Genomic DNA, 15,351 nt, shown 5'->3' with positions numbered 1-15,351 from the left:
CCCCATTCTTACAGTTACACCCATTCACAACCAAGTGTTCTGCTCGTGCCCAGACTTCACCATTCGGGATTCAAACCAGCAACCTTCTGGTCTCAAGCTCGCTTCACTAAACACTTAACAGTCTGACCAAAACGAAGATAAAACAGAAAAAGCCTGGTGTAACGTTGGGATGACTGGAGGTTTTCCAGCTCAGTTTCTTATTGAATTTGATTTGAATTTGAATCTGATAGCTCATATTTTCTGCCAAAATTCAATGTCTTTAAATTTGACCTTTTTCATGCCAAACAAATTATAAGCCATCTGGAAAAGCCTCTGAAACGGCATTTAGACCATGGGACAAGGAACTCTCAATTGAAACCCAGACTAAGTAATTTTTTGGTTGGTGAAACTCTACAATTGGCCTTTAAATAAGGAATTAATTTGTAAAACTTTTAATTAGGTTTTACACACTGTGTTTATGTAGCTGTGGTCAGAGAAGAACCTCCATCATGTTGGTGGTGGACGACACTGAGTGGCTGATATCCTATATTTAATAAAAGATCAATTTCTGCCTGATATATAGGCAAAACAATATATTGGTCTAACCCTGCCCCATTCTAAATGTATACGGTGCTATATATGGTGAACCCAAGTGGTCAAAAACAAGCTTGACAAGTGTGACAAGCAGCTACATGCTCTCCAGCAGCACAGACGCGGCTCTGTGCATTAACCCAATTGATCCGCTCTTCTTAACCAAGCTGAGCATTGATCGCTGCAGTGGAGGGAAGGAGCAAGCCGCCTCAGGCTCCCGGCTCAGTATGGCTCGGCTCGGCACGGCCGGGACCGGTCCGCCTCAGATGGGGAGATACGTGGAGCGATGCTAGGAGGATTAGGGGCCAGCGAGACGCCCTGATTCGCTGATCATTATGTAAGCCACATCTGTCCTCCGTCCCCTCGGTGGCACCCGGCCTCCCACGCCGCACCCAGCCAAGCCCGGCAGCCATGTGAAGAGAGCGGGAGAGACAAGTCACTCAAATGCACTGTGAAGTCTGCTTACTGAGAGAGAGAGAGAGAGAGAGAGAGAGAGAGAGAGAGAGAGAGAGAGAGAGAGAGAGAGAGAGAGAGAGAGAGAGAGAGAGAGATGCTGCTGGTGTGATCACAAACGGAGATACCAGCCTTGTGACTTCAGCTCCAAGCCAGATTTGTAGTTTTGCAGCCATGAAGCTAACAGACAGACAGATTACTCAACTAGGCCTCAGTTTACTAATAAATATTTACTTCATGGCTCTTTCAAGCCTTTGTGATATAGATGAAATACCACAGAAGTAAAATTATCCTTCACTGCTCACAGTTTTTATATTCAGCTACAGTTGAGCTACAAACTCGGTTCCTTTCCTCAAAAAAACAAAAAAGAAATGACATTGTGATTTCCATATTAATACGCTTGCATGCTTATTGTTAAGGAAAATACACTGACTATTTGGCAAATAAGCCTTTTCATTCAACTTTTGATTAGATCAGATTAGATGAGACTGTAATGATCCCCCTGGGGGAAATGGCTTGTTGTAGCTGCAAATAATAGGGTGCAGCGAAGAAGAAATGTGACACAAATAAGAACAAATGGAAATGGAGTGGTATCAAACATAATACAATCAATAATTACAACATTACAGCGTGTTAAATAGAATGAAATGAAAGTAAATCATGAAACTATATCAGTTACAGCATGTAGCATGGACAAAATAACAGCAGTATAACATACTGAGACAAAGGCAATGTATGAAAAATCTATATAAACTATGAAAATTTACTGTTGTGCAATGAGAAGATTGGTAGCAGGTTCATCTCAGCATTTCCTGTATTTATTTATTTTGTTATAGTGTAAATGTGTATTGAGTAAGAAAACTCGAGATGAGAGACTGACAGTTTGATTTTGATTGATTGAGTTTGATATCAAAATTGTGTTGAATATTCATGATTTGGGAATACAGATAGAATATAAAAAAGCTATTGGTCAAAAGGGATAAGGTCATATGAACAAGACTGAACAACCAATGATAATTATAGTTCTAGCACATTAAGGAGATGTGTAATTTTGTCAGTGTTTTCTATGAGATTTGGGTATTTGCACATTCCAGACTCACAGTTAGAGTTTAATCTTATAATGGTGAAGCAGATTCAGTATTCTTGAGTTTTAGGCACTTAAGGTGTAATTATAGGTCAAAGCTTTATATGCAGTTTCCTGGACACATGGAGGGGAAAGTGCTACAATTTTCTCAGCACACAATTGTAAATTATTTGCCAAAAAACTTAGTGTATTACTGAAAGCTTTACAGCAGTGTGTACGGGGTGCTTCTGCAGAGCGGGGAGAGGTGGGATGACGGGAGCGCTCGTCTGTCAGCTTGGCCTCAGCCTCTAGCTGGGACGGGACGGGATGGGAAGCCGCTCTTTGAGCTGGCATTACCATGTCTCAGCACTTAATGGCCCGCCATACAGCATTTCTCTGCTGTTATTTCCCTGCCTTCCTCTCCTCCAGACATGATAATAAGGAGCTTATTTGAGCGGCTCTTTTCCCAGATGGGTTTGGAAAGGTGCCAGTGGAGGCTCCGATCACAGCAGAGCCAACACAGCTGTAGGTCACCACCGCTGCCCCCTACAGGCCGTCACACCATGGGCCTTTCTCAAAATAAGTTCTGGTGCGTTCCTTTGTCCTCCATGACGCGTTTGACCTATCTATCTAACGGCCGAAGCACGGTTCTAAACCAAAAGAACATTGAAGACGGATAAAGATCCTAGAAGTTCGCCAACCGAGGATGCATTGGTTGACTTGGCCAACAGGAACGAATGGGAAGTCCAAGATTCATCCTGAGAACGATGCATCAGGTCTAAACAGCGCTGTAGTCTGCAGTACAGACCAGGTTGAAACCAATGGGAAAGCGGACAGCCCATCTCACACTGTGAAGATGCTTCTCTGTTCTCACGTTCTTGAGAAGTTTGTTCTCTGGAAGACAACTTGGGAAGAACTTTCTCCATGTGGACCCGAGTCCTGACCTGGCGCTCGTCTTGGATCTGATAATCAGCTCATGTCTTGATGCTCTGGGTGTGACGCCCTGTTGGCCCGGTGCCGTATGTTACTATGTGTAACCTGTATGTTACTACGTGTAACCTGTATGTTACTACGTGTAACCTGTATGTTACTACGTGTAACCTGTATGTTACTACGTGTAACCTGTATGTTACGACCTGACCTGTCACCAAGTCTCTGCACCCGTGTCACCAAGACAAATTCCTGCACTTTTATTTCAGGTGGCGAATCAAGTTATTCTGATTATGCTTGTGTATTGAAATTTAATTTGTTATTAAAAAAACGCTAAACACAGGAAGAATGATGACTTGTCAGAAGGAGTGTTTAGCATACTGTATATAATTAACAGGCATATAACAGACCTAAAGTACAAATTCTCCACTGTCCCATGGTGCATCCTGAAATCGATTTGGTTCCTAAAAGTGGATCATTGTCTGTCATTTGGAAATACTTTGGAAATACTTTCGAACTAGAAGAGTACAGATTCAGTACAAAGTAGCTGTGCCCCAAAGTAATGAAGCAGTCATTATTTATTATTTGAATTTTGTAAATAAGGATACAATAAGCGCAAGAGGGTAAGAGTGAAAACAAGAGTTTGTAGCTGCTGCTACTTTAAGAAATACTGCACTGGGAAATATATGTTGAGGTGCATAATCATACAGCCCTAGCAGTAATATTAATAATAGTTAATTGATCCTAACTTTGGTAAATTCAATTATCATTCTGCTTCCCAGTTGGTCCCTCCAACAGCCTTATACAAACAAACTCTCTCTCTCTCTCCCTCTCTCTCTCTCTCTCTCTCTCTCTCTCTCTCTCTCTCTCTCTCTCTCTCTCTCTCTCTCTCTCTCTCTCTCTCTCTCTGTTAGCAGTAGTATATTAGTGGCAGTAATATTAGTTTAAATTCAGTTTTCTGCTTGTTCCCCTGCTGTAGCCTCCAACAGGTCGTATTTATGAGGTTTAAGCTGCGTGAGACTCGGCTGTTACCTGGTGATAGCATTACTGCATTGAGCTGGACGTGTGTGTGTGTGTGTGTGTGTGTGTGTGCTTGTGTGTATGTGCATGACATGACATAATATCAGTTGGTCCTCTCTAGTGTGTGTTAGCTTCTCTCTCTCTCTCTCTCTCTCTCTCTCTCTCTCTCAATGCCTACAGTCGACCATGAATCTGTCTGCTTAGTGTGTACTATCTTGCTGTGAGTGTGTTCCCCTTTTCTGATTTTATTGGTCAGTATGTGTGTGTGTGTGTGTGTGTGTGTGTGCAGATACAAAGCTGGTCAACTGAGCCTAGCAGGAATCAGTGCAGACAGTCGGCTGAGTAGAGGAGTGGAGTGTAAAATACGAGAGAGAGAGAGAGAGAGAGAGAGAGAGAGAGAGAGAGATGGAGGCTTGGGTACCGACTGAAATATCTTTCAATTTTGAGTATGCATGAAGGATGAATGTAGAGAGGACAAGGACAGAGGGAGAGGAAGACAGGTGGAGAGATAAAGAGAGGAGAGGAAAGCTGTAGGCCAACTGTTAGAAAGTATGTAAGTAAATTTATGGTTTGTTTGGAATAAACAGCAGAAGAAGAACTGGGTAGTTAGCATGAGCAGCGATAGCCACCATGGCTGAACAGACAGAGAAAAGAGAAACTCAAACTGCAGCAACAGAAAAGCCAAGCTCCGCCCACACTGTTTGATTGACAGGTGATCTCTGGGAGGTGCAGTGCAGAAACACCACAGCAATGAACGCTTAGCAACGCAGATGGAGACTAAATAATTTAAAATAACCCCGAAGATCTCAAGGATTACTGCTTTTTTTTTCTTCTCTCTGCAGTTTTCCATTTTGTTTTCAACTCTGTTTATATAGCACTTATCTAAAAGCACAAAGTTTACAAAGTGCTTCACAGCATATGGAATAAAAATAAATAAAGCAAAGCAAAGCAAACCAAAATAAATTGAAAAGGATAAAAAAACATAAACAAGGACAGATTATATGAAAGCCAGCCTATAGAAATTAGTTTTAAGAAGAGATTTAAAAGATTATATGGATGGATTATATGTCTTATCCCACCTGCTCAAATCACTTCAGTGTTTTATCACTGTGCAAATGAACCGAACTTAACTCAATTATAGCAGCGAGTCTCGTGAATCACTTCCTTTAGACGACCTCGTCTCTGCTGAATTTCACAGGAAAGCCGGTATTCACAGACTCTGACAGTCTTTGAGTCAGTGCAGGTTTGTCGTGACACAAAATGACCTCTCCTTCATAAGCGAGTGCCTGTTCATATGAGAATCATTTGTTGAATAAAAGCTTGTCTCTTAATGGTCCCATATCGTGTAAAACGGGATTTCCCTTCCCCTCTGTGATTATAAAGGAGTTGGATGGTCTATCTAAACATGGTGAAAGTATCAAAACGCACGGTCGCCAACTAAATCCACACAATCCATATTAGAAAAGCGAGCCTCTAAACGAGCCGTTTGGACTTCCGTAACTTTGTGGCGTCGCAAAGGTTCGCTCATTATCATTTTTGTAAGAAATAATAGACTAACAAAATGTTTTTTTCAAAGCGGTTGAGCGGTTGTCATTGTTTATTAACCGGAGAGTTTTCCCTACCTGTAGCCGCCGGGCCGCGGCGTCTCACGTTTCACTCTCGAAGCGGTTAGCCAATCAGAACAGAGGGGTCGTTAATATTAATGAGCCTTAAAGACACGGCGACAGAAACAGCCTGTTCTTGGTAAGGCTCAGAGAGATGCTGGAAAATGAACGTGTAAAAATGGATTGAGAGTGTTTTTGGTACATGACACCACACACACAGCTTTGAATGGACCTCAAGACAGAAAATAAAACACTGGAAAGTGTAGACTATGGGACCTTTAAACGACTGATGACAGATGGAGGGCTTTGATTGGTGGATCATGGCTGCGATAGTCTTCATGGTGTATTAGGACCACTTTCACAATATTCAGGTGAGGGTCGGGCGATATCAGTTTTTTCACATCACAGTATTGTCTCCATATTTTACCCGGATATACAAATGTATCATGATATTGTGAAAATAATGGAATGTAAAATAAAGGATGCAAGTCTGTCATAATGCCTTGTTTACATCATTGTTAATGCCAAGTTCCTGCTACATCATTGTTAATGAGAACAGAAATATTTGGCAAAAAAATCAAATAAGTTTTTAGTGCATCTTGTCAGCCAAAACATTTTGGCTGACTTCACACAGAAATAAAGTTTGCTGAATTTTATTACTCCAACAAAAAAACATAAAAACATAAAATAGTCTAATAAGCCGTTATACCTCCAGGTTTCTGGCCCAAAAGACAATCATGTGTACTTTGGATACTTCTGCTTATTTTCCTAGTTTTTGCCGTCATTTTGCGATTGATTGTGTTGTAAATTTCATCACTTACTGTAGAGCTTTTCGTTCCTCCAGTTCTCCGGGAGCGCTGCGGTCCGTTACACACACACACACACACACACACACACACACAGAGCCAACGGTCGAACACAAAAAGCGATTAAAACACGTCCTTTCAACACCATGACAGCGTTTTCACATTATAATGTTCCTTTTAAAGTCCGAATCAGAGTTTGCTAGGATGTTACTTTGTATCGGTCTGGGAATACAAAAATAAAATCAAACTATCTTGGCAGTCAGAGAGCGTTTTCACATTATAATGCTGCACCTTGCCCTTGAACGACCCTGTAGTGATTTTTTTTTTCCCGACCACTGAGCCGCCAGGACGCTCCGGGGTGAACTGTGTTCCTCCGCTCCTCCTTTTCTTCTTCTTTTAACTAATTAAGACGTAAACAAACTGACAGCTTACCCTGAGGAGGGAGTATGGGAATGAATTTGTAGGGGAGAGGAAGTTTATGCTGTTATCTATTTATCTATCTATCTATCTATCTATCTATCTATCTATCTATCTATCTATCTATCTATCTATCTATCTATCTATTTTCTGGGCAGCCAGGTTTATTAGACACCTAACCCATGTATTATTTCTACTGGAGGATTACTGTTATCTTGCTCGTTGCTCGTTCTTATCAGTGTGTGTTTCTGCTTTGCTCTTGCACTTGTAACTTAATGTCCTCATAAGGATAGAATAATTAAAATCCTCCTATTTGAGGACGTCCTGCCAGATCCCTGCTTCTGCAAGGGACTGTTTCATGATTTGGTGTGTGCTGGTGTGGGTTTAGGTTAGGATTGGGGGTTAGGGAGGGAATGGAGTCCATAGAAGGTCCTCAGAAGTACAGTATGATAAATTGTATGTATGTTTTATGCGTGGGTCAAAAGTTCAGCGCGAAGAGGATTAAAAAGATGCTCTTGCCGGGAAGTGAAGGAGGAGTAGGCCGTGTGTTTTGAGGCTCAGGAGGCAAACTGTGAAACCTCCAGGACAGACTGAGGAGAGGAGGAAGAGCAGAAAGGGGGAGATGGGACAGGAAAGACACCGGGGGGTCGGGCTGGATCTGTCTGTGATCAGAAGAGGAGAACAGAAAATCGTCCTCTCCTCACACCGAGACACTGTCGGCTCTCAGCGGGCGGCAGGGAAACAGAAAAGGGAAGTATTGACCCAAGGTGGTCTGATTCCTCCTCTTTTCTTAAAACACACACACACGCCGCCGCTGGTAATAGCAGCTCTCTCTGTGCCAAACAAAGCCAGTCCAATAACATATTCTCTTCTATTCTGTTCTCTCTCTCTCTCTCTCTCTCTCTCTCTCTCTCTCTCTCTCTCTCTCTCTCTCTCTCTCTCTCTCTCTCTCTCTCTCTCTCTCTCTCTCTCTCTCTCACACACACACATACATTCTATCTATCTATTTCTATTTGCCTCTCTTACCTTTCCCTATTTCTTTCCCTTTCATTCAATCTTTCTCCACTCCTCTCTGTCTTCTTCCTCTCCCCCTTTCTCACTCTCATCCTCTCTCCCTCTGTCTTTGTCCTTCTCTCTCTCTCTCTCTCTCTCTCTCTCTCTCTCTCTCTCTCATTTTGGGAGAGACTGACTAACTCAGTTTACCTACCAATCCATACCATTCATCCTCCTCAGCACAATAGATGTGAATGCAGCTGAAGAACTGAAGTCTCTGTATCTGTGGGCAATGGATTGAAAATTGATGCCTATCAACACTGCAACAATTTCTGTCTGCTGATAACTTTAAGGCATCAATAGCAATCAAAGGGTATCAAAAAGTTTTAAAATGTTAAGTTCTTGCAATGAGAACTAGGGCTGAACAATTAATCAAAATTTTATCGAAATCGCAATATGGCCTACTGCAATTCTCAAATCGCAGGAGGCGCAATATTTGTTAAAGGCGAAATGTGTGTCAAAATACCATTTTAAATTAAATATTGTCGTGCTGCAGAGATGTCCTGGCCTACACATCATATTCTACAGACTTAAGAAAACATCTTTGTTTGGTACAGATCCCCGCAAAAATCACACCATAATCATTTTAATACGTTTTTCAATGAAAATGAGAATAATGATGTAAAAATGATCATTCCCTCTAATATCGCAAATCATATCGCAATTGCAATATCGGTCAAAATAATCGCAATGAGATATTTTTTCAAAATCGTTCAGCCCTAATGAGAACTCAAATCATATGGTGTAAAATCATATGGGGGATAATCAAGAGTGCAGAAGAAGGTGAAAACAAATAATAACAATAACCAGTATGACTAAGATTAAATACTGGATGTTCGAAGCACCTTGCAGTGCAATGAGTGCATACATTTTTAGAATTTTTATGCGTGTTTCTGTTGGGAATGGGAAGTGTTAGTGCCATCCGACCCATATCAGACCGTTCATTATAACATCCGGCAGCTGAACGGAGAGCAAAACTTGAATTTTCCAGACAAGTGCCAGCAGTAGTTCAGCTAGACTGAGATATACTGCACCTCTGCTCTGTCAAGAATGGAATAAAACTTTCTACAGTATTGTGAATTCATTAATAGATATACAGCTACTGTTGGCAGATAGATGGGTAGATATGATAAAACCACAAAAAAATGAAGGTATTGAGATCACAGATGGGGAGAATTAATGAGTTAATACCTTTAATTAATCTTTTTTCATTGCGGAGATATTTGGTCACCATTTTGTGCTTCGTCATCACCATAAAACGTGTCCTATGTGTGTATAAATGTACCTTAAACTCCCCCGAACCCCAAAACGAACCGACACATTTGATAAAATTGGCATTCTAACCTCTCGGGCTTCACTTTTTCTCTGAAGACTTGTCCCACTGCGCCTTAATGGAAGTTTCAAGAAGGAACAAGCGAGTCCTCGGAGGTCACCGTGGCATTTTGTCCTGATTTTGCTGTCACTTTGCTCGCTGAAAAAAGTTTCTCCCTTGTGCCATAAATACATCCTCGGAGGAATAAAGCCACTTCCACAAAGCACAATGAGGTAACTTTTTTTCCGGAGCAGGTGACGCCTCAGAGGTTAGCGTGGCATTTCCATTCAATTTGTTGTGGCTGTCACAGAGCTTCTGAAGTGTCTAAGACCTTTGTACATTTTCAAAGAACAGTGGAAGCCCATGGCGGCGCACAAAATGCTTACCGAATGTCTCAGTGATGAAAGTGGACTAGAACAATACAGAGTAAAACAGTGTAGGAAGAGGTGCAATGCAGTACAGAGTGGAGCTGAACAGAGTAAAGTTCAGTCCAGTCGATTTTTAATATTCCAAAGGAGCAATTCCTCGTACAGATAGAAGATATGAAAACTGCAAAGCAATCGCAACATAAACATAACACAGCACACGTAATGGAAAAAGATGCTGATCAGTGGTCTGATGTCTTAAAGGGAAAACACACCCTAAAATCACCCAAAAATCCAACCAAAAACTGCTATTAGCGATGTACCTTGCATTTCTGTATGTCTTTGTGTATTTTTTTAACTAATTGACCAAATGTAGATTATGTAATGTCACCTTGAGATGTTTCCAGCAGCTACAGTGGAGTTTGATATCAGAAAATGTTTCATGGATCGAAAACATCAGCGGTAAACGTCAGTCCCTCAGAATCAAAGAGCGAGGGCTTCTTTCTAGAGCCGCCATTTTGCACCGAGAGACGTTCAACAATCATACAGGGAGAAATCCATCGGAGAAGAGGAGAGAGACCAGTTTCTCCACCCACAGGAGCAGGAGAGAGACCAGAATGCAATGCAGCAGAGAGACAGGTTGGGTTTTGAGTAAAGGGGCACAACTGATTTTTTGATGTAAAACCCAGAACTGAATGCATCAAGTTCAGGGCCCTTCAGTTCTCCAGGTTGTCGAAAGGCATTCTGGGAAATGTAGGAAATCGCTAACTGAAGTAACGGTAGACAAGGTCGAGGGAAAGTGGGTTCACCAAAAGTATCCGAGGGGGGATTTTTCCTTCAACTTCTATCAAGCCAAGAATAACATGAGAGCCAGAGCATCAGAAATGCTGGAGGAGACTGACTGGATCCACTGACTGACTAAATGATGGACTGACTCTTTGTGGACTTGGTTGTTTCCACACCCGCTGGCCCTGGAGTGTGTTGTGGTTGTTGTAAATAATAGCCTGTTGTTGCAGCTGCTTCTACATTTGTTCACACGGCGGCCATATTTGATTTACATCGTACCTGGAAAACAGTGAAATAGATGAAAACAGGCAAACTCAACCGGTCTTTGGACAAAAATATACTTTACTAAAATATACACCAAAATTATCATTTGATACTGTTGAGAGATGATGCTACAACTTAGATGGCCCAGTTGGTTTGGAGATAGATATCACATTAACAACATGAATTAAAATTCTGCTAAAATTCACTAACATTATAAATCAACATCATGGATATTTGTTTAATTCTAGATACTGTGGTATTTATTGCTGTTGTTTATTGACTAGCCAAATTCACTTTTGTTATCTTTGCTACTGATATCAAGGACCACAATGGAAATAAGTCTGAGTTTATTATGTTTATTGAACAAGCTGTAAAGTAATCCTGCTTCTTGTCTTTGTTGAATAAACTAAACTAAACTAAACTAAACTAAACTAAACTAAAAACCCTTCACTCCAGTTGCTGTAGTCTTTCATTTGGTCCTTCTCCAGCTCTGCTCATTCCTGGAAGATATCACATGATCATTTTTGTGAGTATTTTAAACATTTTGTCCAAAGACCGGTTGAGTTTGTTCACGTCTGTTTGCTGTTTCTCGGGTTAGGGTTACCCACACCACATTATGACAGAAATCAAATGTTGTACTTTGTACTTTTCATATTTTCTCAGATGGAAATAATGCGATCAAATTCGCTTTTTAACACACACACACGCACACACACACACACACACACACACACACACACTAAGACTCTGGCTGACCTTTCCCTTGCTCTGTTGCTGTCTCCTCTCACAAATACATTTAACAAACTCTTTCTCTCTCTGTCTCTCTTTCTCTCTCTCTCTCTTTCTCTCTCACACTCACACCCACCCTCTCCATCCCTTACTCTTTGGTTATCTCGTACATTCTTTTTCAGACAAAAAAAGACAAAAAACACACACACACACACATGAATACACACTGACACTTCAAAGTGGGACTCAGAGTTTTCCCATACATAATGTTTATGCCCACCCAGGGACAGATACTTTGTGAGCAGCAAACATCAGATGAATAGACCATTAAAAGGCTACATGAAAGTTAATTAGTGATTGCTCATGCAGGTAAAATGAACTACTTCTCTCTCTCCCTCTCTCCCTCCCTCTCTCTGTGTTTAGCTGAATGTATTTCTTGATAAAAGACGCCCTTTCCGTTGTGGCCTGTCGCTTACCAGACGCGGGGCTTTTTAATTAACGATTGCTCGGTTGATGGAGACAAAATGCGCCGCGTGGCTCGTTGCATAGCTCCTCCGATGCCCTGTTAGTGTGTTTGTGTCACGCCTTGAATATTAATAGAGCAGAAAAGTGCCCAGAGTGGAAGTGTGTTTGTGGCGGCGTGGAGCCTCGGCTTTGTGATGATGGTCATTAGCGGTGTCGTGTCAGAGTATACAGCGGGACAGCAGAGGAAGCAACAGGGGACGGAATTAAAATGGCAGTAATGGCGTTTCCATCAAACCATTTTATGGGAAAATTGAAGTTTCTAATGGGAATAAGCGGAATGATTTTGTAAAAAAAAATCCCCAAATATCACAAAACAGCTTTATACGTTTTATAAAATGCCTTTGCACAGTGACCTCCCAGAATAATTTTGTGTGTCTCCTTTCTCAGATGTTGTTGAATGAGCATTTCTCCTACCATTAAGATAGATAGATAGATAAATAGATAGATAGATAGACAGATAGATAGATAGATAGATAGATAGATAGATAGCGCTTTATTGATCCCTTTGGGGAAATTCAGGGGCCACAGCAGCAATGCAAGGAAGTCAAGTATGTTTCAAGTACAGGAAGGTAATAGAAGAAATAGGTACTAAAATAAAATAAAGGTAATGTAGCCTACATAATATGCAACAATAGAGACAGTGCTAATAAATGCAAGTAATAAATGCAGATTCGGATAAGTCTATGGATATATATTCCAGAGGAATGTAAAAATGGCCGTAGCATTTAGTCGTTGCCGCTGGGAAGAAAGAAATAGCCTACAGCCACCAGCAGATTACATGACAGAATAATTATTACTTCTCCAATGGCAAGTAACTCTTGGAAAACCGGGAGATTTGTGAAACCTACTTATTCACTTAAAAACCGTTAATGGAAACGCACCTGATTCACATTTTAAGATTGTCGACTTTTCAAAAGTTTGCTTCGAATTTGCGCAAAATCTGAATGGAAACATAGTTAGCGTTCACTGTTTTTTTCTTTTTCTTTTAGTAGGCCTACAGTGTGAATGCTTCACTCATAATAATAATAATAATAATAATAATAAACTTTATTTATATAGCACTTTTCAAAACAGAGTTTACAAAGTGCTTTACAGAGAAAATAGAAACAGACAGAAAGACAGAAGTACAATCAGTTAAAAGCCAAACCATAAAAATGTGTCTTGAGACGTGATTTAAAAGTAGTAACGGATTCAGACAATCTTACAGTGGGAGGCAGACTGTTCCACAGTCCAGGTGCCATTGCTGCAAATGCTTTATCACCTTTTGACTTCAGTCTGCATGTTGGAACAGCCAAGAGACCTTGGTTGGAAGACCTAAGGGACCTTGTGGTCTGGTATGGATGAAGCAACTCAATGATATACTCAGGTGCCTGGTCATGCAAGGCCTTATATGTAATTAGAAGAATTTTAAACTTAGTTCTGAACTCTATTGGAAGCCAGTGTAAAGAGGCTAAGACAGATGTAATGTGTGACGTACGCTTAGTTTTGGTCAACAATCTTGCTGCAGAGGTTTGAACTAGTTGGAGCCGTCCCAAGACAGACTGATTTAGGCAGGTAAACAATGCATTGCAATAGTCTAAAAGTGATGTCACAAAGGCATTAATAACCCGTTCAGTGTTGTGAAAAGAGAGAAAAGTACTGAATTTGGCAATGTTCCTTAATTGAAAAAAGCATGACTGTACCAGTTTCTTGACATGATGTTCAAAATTTAAGTTAGGGTCAAAGATGACCCCTAGATATTTCGACACTGAATTTAGCTGGAGAAAATTGTGAGCCATCCAATCCTTGATATCAGCCGAACAATCACGTAAGATGGTCAGCCTACTGAAATCGTTGGGATTAATTGAAAGGTACAATTGTGTGTCATCCGCGTAAAAGTGAAAAGCAATGTCATGTCAGCTGTTGTGAGTTGGCTGTGAGTAATCTGGTTGATGCTGCACACTGTCGCCCCACGGTGGTGCAGATCCCTCCCTGGACTGGATCCTTCTCAGGTGTTGCAGCAGAGAAGACAGGGTCAAGTGGCTTTGGGGATTTTGTGCAGCGAGGTGTTGGCAGGCCAGACACCGCCGGACAGGTCAGCAGGGAGACCGGTGGTTAGGTTTGCTGAAGGGTTTGACTGTAGATTTTGAAACGGAGCTGAAAGATACTGACAAAAAAATCGAATTGCGATTGTTTGACAGAATATTGCAATTGCAAATTAAACTGAGATTCATATTATCACAAGTTTTCTTGTCATACATTTTTGTAGAACTTTAAAATTGTTTAAAGAAAAATGATTTTGTTAAAAAAAAAAAAAAAGATCAGTGTGCAGGATTTGATAATTTGAGTCTGATTCATGGACCGGAGATCACCTGCAGCTCTAAAACACCTTGTTCAGAAATCCATGTTGGACGCCACAATCTCTTAAGAAATTAATTGCAGCCCCTGCTATTTAGAAATTGCAGAAGTTCATATTGCGATTTCCATTTTGTTTTTGATTAATTGTTCAGCTCTGATTTTGAACACTCTTCTCAACTGATGCCCACATCACCTCATGTCTTTTCCATTATAATATTGGTGTGCTGCTTTTTTTCAACTTTTTTCAACGAACTCTGATCATTGAAGTCCAGCACCCAGCTACAGAGCAGCCTTTTGCGAAGAAGCGCACCTGTATCTATTTTGTATTTGATCACCTCATGACATATTGGACCTCAGTTTCAATATTTCTGTATATTTGGAATGTGGAAAGACCCTCCCGGACTCTGACAAACACATCTGTTTTGTTTCTGCACTTTGGTGAACACGACTCCCAATATGTTCAAACTGTAATACCGTATTTCCTCTAATATTGGCCCGGGCCTTTATTTACCTCAACTGCAGAGGGTACCAGGCCTTTATTGGAAGCAGGCTTGTATTAGAGACAGGCTTTTATTTCTAATTCCCTCTGTTTGATAAGTATATTTGCTCATATTTTAGTATGAAGCCTCCTTGTTTTCTGATCTGCTTCTGTTGGGGTACGTTAGGTAGCCGTTTTTTTGTTACTGCAATGCATTATGATAATTACGGTAATCGACGACGGCACGCTCCAGAGACTTCCGCCGGCCGAGCCATCTTGTGGCACTTGTACGTTACTACAAACTACAGTTACAAACAGGCACCAGGAGTTTACTGTTATCCACCGTTGTTTGCATGTAAGCCGAAGCTAACTGAAGCTAACTGAAGCTAACTGAACCTGGGCGCCGATGTGTTCCCGGTGATCCGGCCGAGATTTCAGCGGGGGTCCCGACGCCGATGCGTCACCGGGTGTCCGGGGCTCGGATCGGGAGGATCAATGCGGGCCGTGGGCGCGGTGGAGAGGCAGCGGCGGAGAGAGGAGACGGACACGGTCCAGCCATATACTGGTTTTGACCTAGTCTTGTTTCCTTTGTTTTTTCCCCCGGCCTGTATTTGAGGCCGGCCTTTATTTCTTTGTGTC

At 41.3% G+C, this 15,351-nt stretch overlaps 1 protein-coding gene across 2 annotated transcripts in view; it reads left to right on the top strand.

The window, feature by feature from the left end:
* LOC139915640 (polypeptide N-acetylgalactosaminyltransferase 10-like) overlaps positions 1-15,351 on the top strand; it is a 101,753-nt gene that overhangs the window by 12,538 nt on the left and 73,864 nt on the right. The window lies entirely within an intron of this gene.

This window comes from Centroberyx gerrardi, chromosome 11, assembly GCF_048128805.1.
Source record: "Centroberyx gerrardi isolate f3 chromosome 11, fCenGer3.hap1.cur.20231027, whole genome shotgun sequence".
NCBI classification, from domain to species: Eukaryota; Metazoa; Chordata; class Actinopteri; order Beryciformes; family Berycidae; genus Centroberyx; species Centroberyx gerrardi.
The sequence above is the reverse complement of the archived record's forward strand: the minus strand, read 5'-3'. Positions and strand labels throughout refer to the sequence as shown.